This window comes from Phascolarctos cinereus, unplaced genomic scaffold (genome assembly GCF_003287225.1).
Source record: "Phascolarctos cinereus isolate Bilbo 61053 unplaced genomic scaffold, phaCin_HiC Scaffold_9;HRSCAF=440, whole genome shotgun sequence".
NCBI lineage: Eukaryota > Metazoa > Chordata > Mammalia > Diprotodontia > Phascolarctidae > Phascolarctos > Phascolarctos cinereus.
In genome coordinates, this window is record NW_027556402.1 from 96,581,485 (window position 1) to 96,598,351 (window position 16,867).

Sequence of the window (16,867 nt, forward strand, 5' to 3'; positions counted from 1 at the left end):
GTTTTGTGTGTTTCTTTTGTCCTTTTCCTCAGTTAAATAAGGGGAAGGGATCGCAATAATGATGCAAAAAAATTTTAAGGGACATTGAATATTTTTTAAAATGTACAAAACAGAAGGGAAGGAAGTTCAGAAGGAAGTTCAGAGGGAAGCACAGATAAGCAGGACAGTTTTGAAAGTAACTTGTATAATTATTGCAGACTTTTTTTAAAACAACTGGTATAAAATGGAAATTCATGGTTTCATGCAAAATCTTCTATTTGTGTTCTGCCACATATATGAAAATGCCCCCCCTTTTTTGTGTGTGTTTAAATTCAAAAGAAAAAAGAAGAAAAACCACTTTGCATACATGATTTCATTTGGTTCTCACAACAACCCTGTGAGATAAATACATCTCTGATTATTTCCATTTTACAGATGAGGAAACTAAAGTGACCTGCCAGTAGTCATGCTCAGGTCTCCTTGACTTCAAGTCCATTAGTCTATCTACTTTACCCTTTGCCCCCCTCTATAAGACTACCATCTTTCTGCTAAGAGTCAGGAGGCATGCTTTACCCTCCTCTGAAGTCATTATTATAGCAGACAGTCCCATATCAATGGGCTTTGTGACAGGGGTTCCCACAGCATTGATCAAAGTTCTGAAATCTTTCCACCATGTTTTCCCCATTTAGGTCTCAACTAAACTTAAAAACAGTTCTGTTTTATAATAGAAGTATAAACAGAACCCTGTTTCTGAGCTGCTCTAATCAGTTTCTGTATAGAGACATTAGCTTCTTACCTTAGTAGAGTTGCCAATGTTTAGAATCATAGGGTCAAGAACTGGAAGAGACTGTCATCTAGTCTAGTCCAGCCCCCTTATTTTCCACATCAGGAAACTGAGGTGAAATGACTAGTCCAAGGTCATAGAGAGATTAAGTAGCAGACCTCATAGTAAGCACTTAAACTCCATCCATCTAGCTAGGCAGGATTTAAAGTTAGGTTCTCCAACTACAGATCTAATAATGGTTATTTCATAGCACCATGTTGCTTCTCTTTCTAAACACACACATATACACAGAGAGAGAGAGAGAATCAGAATTTCTCATATTTCACTGTCCAGTTTCCAGTTGTGTCCAGATACAGAATGGTCAAGACATTTAATAAACTCCAGTGGCTCACTGTCACCTCCAAGATGAATACAAAATGGCCTGTTTGACATTCAAAGACCTCATAACCTAGCCTCCTTCTACCTTTCCAGTCATCTCATACCTGATTCCTCAACACATACTCTTCGATTCAGTGTCACTGGTCTCTTGGCTGTTCCATGAACAAGACACTCCATCTCTTGGCTCCGGGCATTTTCTCTGGCTGTCTTGCATGACTGGGATGTTATCTCTCCTCATTTCCCTCTAATGACTTCTCTGACTTCCTTTAAATCCCAACTAAAACTCCATCTTCTACAACCCCTCTTATTTCAAGCACCTTCCCTCTGTTAATTAATTCCTATTTGTTCTATATATATAGTTTGGGTTTTTTGTTTTGTTTTGTTTTGTTTGGCTTTCTCCCTGATTAGACAGTAAGCTCCTTGAGGGCAGGGAATATCTTTTGCCTCTTTTTGTATCTCTAGCACTTAGCATACTCTGTGGAAGATAGTAGGTATTTAATAAATGTTTATTGATTGTTTGGTCCCTTATTTGCAACTGATTAAAGAATGCAGATGACAAACTGCCTGCACCCAATCTTCTCATTCTTGGACTTGTTCAGAATATGACCTGTATTCTCCAATCCAAAATCTGAGAGACATAAATATTCAAAGAGTAGCAGCCCAATAGTCTTAAGACCAACTCTCCCATCTCCAAAAATTGTCCCAGTGCCTTGGGCTCATTCAGATTAATAACAAAGGGTCTATTTAGCCTGGCTCTGAATCATCCTCAACCTGGAACATCTTAAGGAAATAGGAGTTCCAAAGGTTAGTCCATCTTAGCAGTAACTCCTGTTTTTTCTCGGAAAAGTTGACCCAGGCCAGACTCTTAGGATGGTCCAAGGTCAGCCCTAGAACCAGACTAGTGATGACCCGGAGATGGGCCAGTTCTTGGGACATCTCTGCATTGGTGTAAGTCAGCCTGTAATTTACGTAGGTGTGTTTTACTGCAAAGATAGTATCCATTTGTATACTTAGGACTTGAAATTGAGAAAAAAGGACTTCAATAGTTTCTTTTAGGCCTTCATTTCCCTTTTCTCCCCCACTGTAGCATGTCCTCCATTCAATTTCCACTTCTATACTGCTATGGGTTTTGCCTTTAGAGCCATTGCAGACTACTTCCTATCTCAGGCTCTATTATTTACAGGTTTGGACCATCCTCCAACCTCCTATTTCCATTTTCCCCTTTCTCCTACACCTGCCTATCACCACAACCATAGCACAGACCTTACGGCTCATTTGCCTGTACACAGTCAGCTTCTACCACCAACTGATCCTGCACAGTGGGGTCAGTTAGCAAGAGAAGAGAAGAGAGGAGAGAAAAACAAGATTTTGGAGCAACTTTTATCTCCTTGAAAGTGTCCAAATGACATTAAATTTGCTTTGCTCTATCCCTAGTTCGGCCCTGGTTATAATCATCATGTGATCTCATAGTACTTTGTATCCTTGCTGCAGTATTGTCTAGTGGGAAAAGGAATGGATTTGGACTAAGAGGATCTGGATTCAAATGCTGGTTCTGTCCCTTATTACCTGTGTGAATTTAGGTAAGTCACTTAAACCCTTAACCACAATTTCTTGATTCATCTCTTCCAGCTCTGTCTATGATCCTATTCACCTTAAGCCCTTACATTCTAATTTGTATTCTGTTGATCTGTGTGTAAATGAATGAATGAATGAAACATTTATTGTTTACTATGAATAAAGTCCTTGTTGATGTTGTTGTTTGTCCTTTGCTCTCCAAGAGGACCTTGGCATCAGGAAGTTGATACCATGACTTGCAAGTGAATTGGATTTAACTGAGGGAGGGCTGTGCAAAGGAACCAGCCTCACTTTCTCCTCCAGAGCCATCTGGGTCTAGTGGCAAGACATAGATCGGGATGACTGGAGATGGCCTCCGAATAAAGCACTATGCTTTTACTGGGAATACATATAAAAAAGCAAGAAACAGACAAAAGTAAGCCAAAAAAAAAAACCAAAGCAAACAAACAAAAAAAAAGACAGCTCCTGCTCTAACCTATGTGAATGTCTTGTTAGTTTAGAAGTTCCTTGAAGGCAGATACCAACTTAGCACATTTTGACACTGACACCTTTGTAGGCAAGGTACATGTGAATCTTGAAAGGTGATAAAATTATTAAAAATAGTTGGACCTGATCAAATACATATCAAGAAAATGTATGCTAAGGAAACTCATGCTAAAAGTTCTCTTGGATCAGTCCTCAAGATATTGTCCAAAGGAGAAGCTTTTGAAAGAATAGAATAGACTATACAGTGTTTTTGCTCCTTCTTCCCCTCCCTACCCCCGAGCACAGATAACAAAAGGATATCAATACCAAAACACCGGTCAGTTCTGGGGTGGTGGTAAAGGCAGGGATGGAAGCAACATATACAGAAGCAACAAAGATGTAAAAACAAAACATCAGTAAACTTTTCTTAAAAAGACATCAGAACCTACTACAAGCCTACTTTCTTACTTCTAACAAAATTTTATGTTACTGTGCTTCTCAACAGCTATGAGACTGTCATCTGCTATAAAATCAACTGCAGAAAATGTATTCACGTTTTCACCAAAGCATTGTCTATGCACAATGGAAGGCATCCTCGATGAAAACAAGAGCAGATTTTTGCTTATAATTTTCTACAGCAGATCACAGCTTGACAGTCACATAACTGTCTGAAATGTGCAATGACTGTAACATCCTGCTGTGTTTTTTAAATTTTATTTTAAGAAAGCATCTGACTCAGTACAAAATGTGGTATTTGAAGCCTCTCTTCAGCTGGGCCCTCATTTTGTTGTCATTCAGTCATTTCAGTTGTATCCTACTGTTCGTGATCCCTTTTTTGGGTTTTCTTGGCAGAGATACTGCAGTGATTTACCATTTTCTTCTCCAGCTCATTATTCAAATGAGGAAACTGAGGCAAACAGTGCTAAATGACTTGCCCAGGATCACACAGCTAGTCTGTGTCTGAGGCCACATTTGAACTCCAGTCTTCCTGACTCCCAGCACTCTATCTACTGTGCCACCTAGCTGCCCAGGGATCCCCCCTAAAAATGCCAAAAAGTACATAAAACTCTATGGTATACAACATTACAGATCTTTGTTTAATGTCCCACTTCAGCATGTAACGGTCTGCTGAGTGTTCAAGAAAGATGTTGAATAAATAAATATGTTCACCAAATCCAATTTCATGTAAGATCCAAATTTTAAAAAATTGTTTCTTCTTGATATCAAAACTTTTCAAAATACTGTTATTAAAAGATAACATTAAGTCATTCCAGAGATATAACTTGCCATTCAACTTTTGTACCTGGGCAAGCGGAACAAAATGAGGGATAATGAGAGTGAACTAGTGACACTTCAAGACAGCTATAGGGGAGGCTGCCAAAAGGTGTCTTGGAACAGGGTGAAGTTGGATCAGACTAGGAAGAAGTTCACATGAGATGTGTGTAGACTAGGAAACCATCTATCATCTGGTAATTTATTATTTTAACTATTCTTCCTAATTAGGTTTCAGTTTCACTTGTTTCTATGACATCAAAGAACAAAAAGTGTTATTAGCATACTCTTTAAATTTAAACATCCTAGGGCAAATCCCCTGGTGTCTTTTTCTAGTTATAGCTCTGAACCTTGGAATGCTTCAAATCTCCTCAAAAAAAAAAGTCATAATAATGTTTAAGATATAGCTCTGACCATCCATACTATAAAAACCAAGTGGATGAAAAATGCTTATCACCCAGACAGTTACATTCAACTGTATTAACAGAGCAGCAAATTCACCAATATGTGTATTAAGAGCAATCATACATAGCACTGAATCTGGAATTTAGTAAAAGGGAGAGATTAGATTGGATTGGTTTTGGGAAATTAAACATTTCTTTAAATAATTCCAAACTGTTCACCAACATTCTTCTAGTGGGAACAAACAGAGTATGCAAATGCTAGAACATGTGAATAAGCAGAACTTTCAGAAGTAAGCACAAAGGAGTTGTGGAGACTGTCTTCACCAAAGTTACTAATTCCATTCATACTACTGGGATTTCCCCTATGGGACTTCCCTTGCATGCTTTTGGGTTTATTTATATAGGGAAGGAAATTGATTCTCTAGGAAGGGAAAGGTTCTACCTATACCCTAATTGAGGTTCACATGTAAGTTCCATTTCCATCCTTTAAATATTGGAGTAAATATGTTTTATGTTCATATATTTATTGGGAAGTTGCTGATTGTAGTGGGTAATAGAATATCCCTAGGAGATACAAAATTCAAATGTTCCCCAAAATGATTTCTGCCTGAGGGAAAACATAAATCATACTGATGATTTAGAGAAAAGTTTCCCAAGATTGAATGCTAGGAATTTCACTTTGATTCATGAGTTACCCTTTAAAATATGAAAATGTTGAAAGAATGATCTTTATTTTATGTAGGTTAGGCTAGTCTCTTTTTAAGGAGTCAAGGAGACTGTTCTTAGGATCTGATTGGTCTGGAGGACTAGAACTTGAACTATTGACATGACTTCCTTGTCACCTGAAGCATAAAGATCCTAGCCCAGGCTATGGGGAGTTAATGCTCCTGAGATTTGGCAGAATGCCCACTTTTGTTGTTTAAATTTCTCCTGAAGGATGATATGACAGTTTGCTTAGAGAACCCTAGAGAGTAAACAAACATTATTTGAAACAATAAATTCAGCAAAATTGCAGGAAATAAAACAAATCCACATAAAGCATCAACATTTCTATATATTATCAACAAAACTTACCAGGAAGAGATGAAAAAGAGAAGTTCCATTTAAAATAACTACAGAATATGTAAGATATTTGGGAGTCTACCTAGCAAAATACACAAAGGAACTATATGAATCCAACTACCAAACTTTCTTTCTTTTTTTTTTTTTTGGCTAGGCAATGGGGTTAAGTGACTTGCCCAAGTTCACACAGCTAGTAAGTGTTATGTGTCTGACTAGATTTGAACTCAGGTCCTCCTGACTCCAGGGCCAGTGCTCTATCCACTGCACCACCTACCTGCCCCCAAACTTTCTTTATGGAAATAAAAACAGACCTAAATAATTGGAGAAAAATTATTTGCTCATAGCTGAGCCAATATAAAAAAGATAATACTATCTAGATTTATTTATTAAGTGCCATGCCCATCAAACAAAAATGATTACTTTATAGAGTAAAAAAAAATGACAAAATGTATCTGAAAGAACAAAAAAACAACTTCAAAGAAAATAATGAAAAAAAAAGTGGGAAGAACGGGGGCCTAGCAGTACTAGATCTCAAATTATACTACAAAGTGGTAATCAGAACAATTTGGTACAGATTAAGAAACAGAGAGGCTGATCAGTGAAACAGATTAGGCATGCAATATACAAAAGCAAACAAGTAGCCTAGTAGTTGATAAACTCAAAGATCTTAGCTAGTGGGAAAGAACTTACTATTTGACAAAAACTTCTGGGAAAACTGGAAAGGTGTCTGGTAGAAACTAGATATAGACTAATATCTCAGATGACTAAGATAAGCTCCAAATGGATATATGTCAATGACATAATAAATTATGGGAACAAAAAATAAATTACCTTTCAGAACTATAGTAGGTGAAGAATTCATGACTAAACAAAGGATAAAAAGGATCACAGCAGATAAAATGCATAATTTTGACTATATAAAATTTAAAAGTTTTTAAACAAACAGAACCAATGTAACTAAAATTAGAATGGAAGCAAGTAGCTGGGGCAAAAAATCTTTGCAGCAAGTTTCTCTGGTAAAAGTCTCATTTTCAAGATATATAGGGAAAGGATATGTGTGTGTGTGTGTGTGTGCGCGTGCGTGTAAACATGTGTACATAAGAAACATTCCCAATAGATAAACTGTCAAAAGATATGAACAGGAAGTTTTCAGAGAAAGAAATCCAAGCTATCACTAGCCACGTAAAAAAAAATGCCCCAAATCACAAGTAGAGAAATGTAGATTAAATAAAGTCTAAAGTTCCGCTTCACACCTATAAGACTGACAAACTTGGACCTCCCCCTGCCAAAAAAAATAAAAGGGAAAATGAAAAATTTTGAATGGGCTGTGAGAAAACAAGTACATTGATGCACTGTTGGTCCAACTGTAAATTGGTTATGTATAGCCATTCTAGAATGCAGTTTGGAACTATATCCCAAAAGTTACTACACTTTGACCTAATGGTACCACTACTATGTCTATATCCCAAAAATATCAAAGCAATGTACAAAAATATTTATAGCAATTCTTTTTGTGGTAACAAAGAACTGGAAATTAAAGGGGTACTCATCACTTGGGGAATGGCTGAATAAATTATGGCATGTGAATGTAATGAAATACTATTGTGCTGGAAGATGATGAAGGAAACAGATTCAGGGAAACTTGGAATACTTGTATGAACTGATGCAGAGTGAAGTGAGCAGGACCAGGAGAATGACTTATATAATAACTACAATATTATAAAGACAAACAACTTTGAAAGACTTAAGAACTTTGAGCAATGCAATGACTAATCATGATTTCAGAGCACTCATGATGAAACATGCTACTCACCTCCTGACAGAGAAGTGGTGGAATCAGGGTACAGATTGAGATCTGTATTTTTTTTTTTTGACATGGTCAATGCAGGAAGTTGTTTTGTTTGACTATGCATATTTTCATAAGTTTGTCTTTTTAAATGAGTGGGTGAAGAAGGTGGGAGAGAGAGGGGAAATAGATTTTCCTTAATTAAAAAATTATTTTTTAATGTCTTCTGCAGCTTCTTAAGTTATTTGATGTTAAAAATCTGCCCATCCTTCAACCTCCCTATGGCTTAGTAATTGGGTAAGCTCAGGTTACTTGCCACAAGTGCTGGTTCCCAGTTCTCATTTGCTCTCCCATTCTCATTCCCTTCCCTTATACCCCTAATTTTAGTAGGATTCAACACATCTTCCAGAAAAAGCTCGGAGTCAGAAACTACATTTCCCACATGCAACCTAGTGGTTTCCATTAGGGGATTATCCCTAAAACAAAATGATAGCATTGTCCTATTCATCTGCATTGTTAAGCCCATAAGCTACCCATTTGCTTTCAAAGAATGATCTTTAAAAACCAAAAGTATATTCATAGCTGTCTCGAATTGTTGAATGCACAAAAATATATTTTAAAAAATTTGTTTTATTATGCTAGCAATCTAATTTTTCTTTCTTTTTCTTTTCAAGACTGGATCATCCTATCCCACCCAATCTAGAAGTACAGTAGTTACTCATGGGCTGGACCACACTCCTGATCATCACAGAAACTTTGACCACTTCTGTTTCCAACCTAGGTTTCTTTGTCTCTCCTTAGGCAGCCTGCTTCTTCATCCTACCCTCTGGCCCCCAGCTCACCATATTGGTACTGGACTTAGTGGACCAAAGCTTTAGTAGCTCAGAACTCCTCAACTCAAGCTATCCACCAGCTTAACTCTCCCCAGGATCAGGAATTACAGGCATGCATCACCACACCCAGCTTGATCCATTTTTTTTCCCTAAAGATATTAGTAAGAATAAGGAAAAATTAGCTTTTTAAATACTTTTATTCTCCTTGTCAAATTCCTTATGCAGCCATCTGGCTAACCCTACAGGGTCAATGGGGGCTCTCCATGCATGACGAGTTGGGGAACAGCCATAACATGCCAGACTCCTGTATCTGGCCATCCGATCACCCAAGGCTCCCTTTCCTCCACATAACTTTTCACCCATCTTGACTATGAAATCAACCATATTCTGCTAACTAAAGCCAAATGTCCTGGGACAGGTCTAACTTAGGCCAACACAGTGATTTTGACTCAGGAGTGTCCTATGGATCATAACATTAAAAAACAAACAAAACCCCCCCAAAAAACCTAAAATAAATTTACTTACAATAAAAATAAAAGGATATGATTTACTAAAAATAGATATTGCTCCCTTCAACCTCTCAATTTAACAGGGCAGCATGCTGGGTCAAAAGGCCATTCCACAGGGCAGTAGGAATTCCACCAAACCTCAGTTCACACAAACTCTTCATGGGCTGGATTTTTTATGGTTCAGGGGACAAGGAAGCCAAACCAGCAGTTCAAGCCCTCCAGATCAACCAAATGCTGAGGATGGCCTCCTTGTCCCTTTAGTGGAGGCCGGTCCAGCTGACATAAAACAAATGCTACTCCTACTAAAGTTATTATCTTTCCCAGCACTTCATGGTCTTGTAATAAATGTTGAATGTGTGAATGAATTTAATTCCTCATTTGTTAAATGGGGATAATAATATTTCTACTGCTTACCTCAGAGAATTGTTTCAAGACAAGCATTTTGCAAACCTTTTTTTTTTTTTTTTAAATCTAGACCTGGGATATTACTGCCATGGGGAAACTTCTTTTGAAGAAACTCCCTCCCCTGATAGCAATTGTTAACTCTCTACAATTGTACAATTAAAGTTGCCAGAGAGCTGGGGAGGTTAAGTAACTTGCCAGTGGTCACTATCCAGTACGTCACAAGTAAGATTTAAACTTAGATCTTCCTGTCTGCAGGGCTGGCCTTCTGTCTATTGAGTCATTCTGCCTTTTCTGAAAACCTTAAATCATTGTAAAACTGTGAGCTATAATTTTTATTATTAAGAACATTCTCAAAACTTAAAAAAACCCAACAAATGTAAAAATTGTTTTTATATGTAATTAGGGAATTTTTTTTTAAAACAACATTGGGGGTGGGGGTCCTGGGAGGATGGTGAGGTAGGTCAGAAAATTTCAAGGTCTCTAGATTTCCTGCACAAACAAGAGAAAATAGCACCTCAGGGTGAACATAAAGCAGTAAAAATAAACAAGAGTTAGGGCTGAGCAGTGGTCCCCCCAGGACAACTGGAGAAGACCAGAGGAAAGACCCCAGGACGGAGGTTCATCCTGGGTGAGATACAAACACCTCCAGGCCATCTTCACTGAAATAAAAACAAAGAATCCTGTGGGCAGCTGGGTTGGGAGGAAGCCTCAGCCTCAGCCTCAGCCACAGGAATTCTCTTAGACAGTGTCTTAGACAGAATGTCCCTTAGACAATGTGGGGGGGGGTCCCAGACATCTGAGCAGGGGAATATCAGAGGACCCTCTGCTGCTGAGGGATGGCAGGCCTAGCTGTGTTGCCCAGACACAGTGTAGACTACGGCTGAAGGAGAGAAGGAACCAGCACACTCCAAGTAAGCACGGAAGCAGTGAGCTGGGGATGCTGCTGGCTGTGGGCACTTACAGGAGAGCTGAGTTCTTGGTTTTGGTTCCAGGCCAGAGGGGAGAACCGAAGGTTATAGTCACTGGAGGGTCCTCAGGGAGTAAGACCATTTCCAGCATAGTGTGCCTGGGTGCCCTAACTATGACTTGGAGGGGGAAAGGAGTACTGAGGTTGGGTCTTGGACAAAGCTTAAAAAATAATGGCAAGAAGGATCTGAGGCTAAAGGCACCATCCCCCACACTCCAGGATTAGAGGTGATTATAACAACAAGCTGCTAAAAAAATTTAAAATGAGCAAGGAAAGGAGAAAGAATCTAGCCGTAGACAGCTACGATAGGAATAGAGAACACTAAGGTTTGTTTTCAGAGAAAGATACTGAAGCAAAAAAAAAAAAGCCTCTCCTACCTAAAAGAGTAATGTCAAATGGACACCTGCCCATACAGAATTCTTGGAAGAACTTTCAAAGGACTTTAAAAATCAAATAAGAGAGATTGAGGAAAAATTAGGAAAAAAAATAAGAACAACCTAAGAAAACCAAGGATAAAAAGAAAGTCAACCAATTGGAAAAGGAGATTTAGAATCTTAAGGAAGAAAACAACTCCTTGAAAACTAGAATTGGGCAAGGGGAAGTGAATGACATTATAAGGTATCAAGAAATAATAAAATAAAACAAAAAGAATGAAAAAATAGAAGAGAATATAAAATAAAAACAGCCAATTAAGAAGAGAAACATAAGAATATTTGTACTACCTGAAAGGTATGATAAAAAAAAAAGGAATCTTGATACAGTAATACAAAAAATATTAAAGAAAATTGCCCCGAAGTTTCAGAACAAGAAGAAAAAGTAAAAATAAAAAAAAATCCACTAATCACCACCTGAAAGAGATCCCAGAATGAAAAACTATAGGAATATTATAGCCAAATTCCAAAACCCCCAAGTTAAGGAGAAAATACTATGAGCAACAAGAAAAAACCAATTCATATACATCAGAGCCACAATTATAATTACAATAAGACCTAGCAGCTGCTATACTAAAAGGCCACAGGTCTTGGAATACTACATATTGAAATGCAAAAGAGGGGCAGCTAGGCAGTGGATAGAGCACTGGCCCTGGAGTCAGGAAGACCTGAGTTCAAATCCAGCCTCAGGCACTGACACTAGCTGTGTGACACTAGGTAAGTCACTTAACCCCAATTGCCTCACCAAAAAAAGAAAAAAAAATAACTGGGGTTGTGGCCAAACACAACTTACCCAGCAAAATTAAATATAATACTGAACAAAAGAAAAAAAGGATATTCAATGAATTGACAGACTTTCTGGATTTTGTTGCAAAAACACTTGAACTTACCAGAAAATGTGACATACAAGATCCAGGATAAATATAAGATAAACATCAAGGACCAATTACAAGAGATTCAATAAGGACAAACTTTTTATATGTGGAAATGTAAATTGTATGCTTAAGATTGTCATTAGTAATTGGATAGGTCAAAAGAAAGACTGAGGAAGAGCTGAGTATGATATGATGATTCTAAAAAGCAAAATTGTGTGGGAAAAGGTAAAATGGCCAATTATCTCATACAAAGGAGGTTTGAGAAGAAGAACTGATATAGAAGAATCAGGTGGGGGTGGAGGACTGGTAGTGCTGGAACCCTACTCTCATCAGATCTAGGTTAAAGAGGGACATATACATATACATCTGTAAAGGTATGAACACCTTCTAAATTTAAAAAGAAATAAGAGGGTGAGGGAACAGGATAAAGGGGAGTATTGAAGAGTGTGTAGATTAAGATTTAGGAGGGTGGAGGAAGAAGAAAAGGGAGTGACCCTTAGAGAAATGGGCAGAATAAGGAAAAGGAGGATAAGAGGAAAAGTTAAGGGAGAGATTCTTTAAAAGGGTGTGGAATAGGGACGTAATGGTTAGAAGTAAACTAGAGGAGGGATAGGGTAAAAAGAGGCTGAGGACAATAGTGACAAAAATAGGATGGAGGGACATATACAAATAGTAAATATAACTTTGAATGTGAATGGGATGAATTCACCCATAAAATGGAAATGGATAGCAGAATGGATTAAAAATCGGAATTCAACAATACACTGCTTAGAAGAAACACTTTTAAAAATGAGAGATACACATAGAGTTAAAATAAAGGGCTGGAGTAGAATATATTATTCCTCAGCCAATGCAAAAAAAGCAGGAGTAGCAATCATGATATTACACAAAGTCAAAGCTAAAATAGATTTAATTAAAAGAGATAAACAGGAAAACCACATTATGATTAATGGTACTATAGATAATGAAGAAATATCAATACTAAACTTATATACACCAAATACCATAGCATCTACATTTTTAAAAGAAAAACTAAATGAATTACAAGAGGAAATAGATAGTAGTACCATAATAGTTGGAAATTTTAAGCTTCCTTTCTCAGAACTAGAAATATTTAACCAAAAAATAAATAAGAAAGGAGTTAAGGAAGTGAATAGAATTTTAGATAAGCTAGATATGACAGATATCTGAAGAGAACTGAATGGAAATAGAAAGGAATACCTTTTTCTCAGTGGTACAAAGATTGACCATATATTAGGGCACAAAAATTTTATAGCTAAAAGCAGAAACATTGAATGATTCCTTTACAGACACAATGCAATAAAACATATATTTGATAAGGGATCAGGGAAACATAGGAAAAAACTAATTGGAGACTAAACAACCTAATCTTAAAAAATGTATAGGTTAAAGAACAAATAATAGAAACAAACAGTAATTTCATTAAAGAAAATGACAATAATGCAGCAACATATAGAAGCCTATGGGATACAGCAAAAGCAGTAATCAGCGGAAAATTTATATCTCTAAGTGCTTATATTAATAAAAAAGAGAAAGAGCAAACCAATGAACTGGGTATGCAATTAAAAAAAAAAACTAGAAAAAAATTAAAAATCCCCCAATTAAACACTAAATTGGAAATCCTAAAAATTAAAGGTGAAATTAATAAAATTGAGTGTAACAAAACCATTGAATTAACAAATAAAACTAGGAGGTGGTATTGTGAAAAAATAAATAAGTAGATAAACCATTGGTTAATATGATTTAAAAAAAGAGAAGAAAACCAAATTACTAGTATCAAAAATGAAGAGTGAATATACCACTAAAGAAGATGACATAAAAGCAATTATAAGGAGTTATTTTACCCAATTATATGCCAATAAGTTTAACAACCTAGGTGAAATTGCCCAGATGAGTCTAAGAAGAAACAGAATATTTAAATAGACCTCTTTTAGAAAAAGAAATTGAACAGGTTATAAATGAGCTTCCTAAGAAAAAGGACCAGACGGATTTACAAGTGAATTTTGTCAAGTATTTAAAGGCCAACTAATTCCAATATTAAATAAATTATGTGGAATAATAGGCAAAGAAGGGGTCCCACCAAACTCCTACTATGGAACAAATATGATACTGATATCTAAATCAGGAAAAGGAATAATAGAGAAGGAAAATTATAGACCAATTTCATTAATGAATATGGATGCAAAAGCCATAAATAAGATACTAGCTAAAAGATTACAACAACATATTACAAAGATTATACATTGTGACCAAGTGGGATTTATATCAGGAATGCAGGGATGATTTAATATAAGGAAAACTACTAACAATTGATTGTATCAATAATAAAAGTAACAAAAAGCATATGATAATATCAATAGATGCAGAAAAAGCATTTGATAAAGTACAACAATCATTTCTATTAAGAACATTTGAAAATATAGGCATAAATGGACTTTTCCTTAAATTGATAAAAAGCATTTACCTAAAACCATTAGCCAGCATTATTTGTGTTTTGTTTTCTTTTGTTTTTGGCTAAGCGATGGGGTTAAGTGGTTTGTGCAGGGTCACACAGCTAGTAAGTGTCAAGTGTCTAAGGCTGGATTTGACTCTAGGGCTGGGGCTTTACAGCAAGCATTATTTGTAATGGGAATATGCTAGAAGCCTTCCCAGTAAGATCAGGCATGTAACAAGAATGTCCACTGTCACCAATATTATTCAATACTGTATTGGAAATCCTAACAAGAACAATAAGAGAAGAAAAAAGAAATAGAAGGAATCAGAATGGGGAATGAGGTAATAAAACTATCTCTTTTTTTGCAGATGATATGATGACATAGGAAAATCCTAAAGACTCCACTAAGAAGTTAATTGAAATAATTAATAATTTAGTAGCAGAATACAAAGTAAATCCACAATAGTCATCAGTATTCCTATATATTTCCAACAGGATCCTAAAGGAAGAGATAGTTAGAGATACCCCATTTAAAATAACTCTAGACAGTATAAAATACCTGGGAATACACATACCAAAACAAACCCAGGATCTATATTAAAAATTTTGTGCAATAATAAAATCAGATTTAAACATATGGAGAAATATTAGTTGTTCATGGGTAGGCAGGGCCAATATAATAAAAATGGCAATTTTACCAAAATTAATCTATATATTCAATGCCATCCCAATTAAATGACCAAAAATTATTTTATGAAGCTAGAAAAAATAATAACAAAATGCATTTGGAAGAACAAAAGGTCAAGAATATCAAAGGAACTAATAGAAAAAATTTAAAGGAAGGAGGTTTAGCAGTACCAGATCTTAACTATATTATAAGGTGGTAATTATCAAAACTATCTGGTACTGGCTAAGAAATAGACAAGTAGATTAGTGGAACTGACTAGACTCATAACCTATAGCAGCAAATGAATATAGTGATCCAGTGTTTGACAAGTGTAAAGAATTAAGTTTTGGGGATAAGAATTCACTATTTGGTAAAAATTGTTGGGAAATCTAGAAAGTAGGCTAGCAGGATTTGGACATAGATCAATATCTTACACCATTTACCAAGCTAAGGTCAAAATGGATACATGACCTAGATATAAAAGGAGATATTACAAGAAAATTTGAAAAACATGAAATATATCATATCTCAAATATATGAAGAACTTTATCAAATGTATAAGAATGCAAGTCATTCCCCAATTGATAAATGGTCAAAGGATATGAACAGGCAGTTTTCCAATGAAGGAATCAAAACAATTTATAGCCATATGAAAAAATACTCTAAATCATTATTGATTAGAGAAATGCAAATTAAAGCAAACTTGACATATTTTACACCTATCAGATTGGCTAAAATGGTAGAAGGGGAAAGTGAGAAATGTTTGTGGGGATGTGGAAAAATTGGGACTTTAATTCATTGTTGATGGATCTGTGAGCTGATTTAATCATTTTGGAGAGAGATTTGGAATTATGCCCAAAGGCTTATTAAACTGCCTTTGACCCAGCAATACCACTATTAGGTCTATTTCCCAAGATGATTAGGGAAAATGGAAAATAAACCATATTTTCTAAAATATTTATAGCAGCTCTCTTTGTGGTGGCAAAGAACTGGAAATTGCAGGGATGCCCATCAATTGGGGAATGGCTAAGCAAATTGTGATATATGTTCAATGATGAGCTCAATGATTTTAGAAAAGCATGGAGAGACCGCCATGAAATAATGAAAAATGAAATTAGCAGAACCAAGAGGACATTGTATACAGTAACAGCAGTATTATTTTAAGAACAACTTTGAGCAACCAAGTCATTCTATTATAAATACCCAAATTAACTTCAAAGATCCTATGAAGGAAAACGCTGTTTGAATACAGAAAAGAATATTGCTGTGGTGTAGGAAATGATGAGCTGGTTGATTTAGAAAAGAGAGAAAAAAACCAGTTCAGTAAAACTAATATATCAGCCAGAAATATCTATAGATCTATAGATGTATATATAGATCTATAGATTTATACACCTCCACACTTAATTATAGCCTGCTTTTGGTAGGGGGGGGGAGGAGAAAAAAATAAAGTAAAAAGTGCACAGCAGAGAATAAAAGAAAACCAACAAGGAAGCAAAGAAAAGCTGGGCAGCTTTGAAAACAATGTGTAGTAGTATATATTATATAGGTTTTCTTGAAATGGAAATTTATTGTTTTATATTGAATCCTCTCTTATGGTCTGTTGTATACATGGCAATGTTTTTATTTTCTTTTCTCATTTTGTATTTAAGTGTAAAATTACCAAAAAAAAAAAAAAACAAAACCCAAAACCAACCAAACAAAAAGAGAATGTTCTCTGGCTAATATGTTAGTTTTACTGAATTGGGTTTTTTCCCCCTCTTTCTTTTTCATTCTTTTTTTTTTTAAATAAAAGATGTCACTCTGGGTGGAGGGGAGAAGAAAGGACATTGGGAAATGAAGAGGAGATATCAATTAAAATTGGAGAAAAAAACCCAATAGGTAAAAATGTTCTCTGTGTGTGTGTGTGTATCTGAGTCTGTGTGTGTTTTACCTTCTTCACTGCACTGACAGGCAACGTAGTAGATTGTTGGATGTGGAGTCAAAGGAAGTGAATTCTAATCTACCACCTGTGTGACTT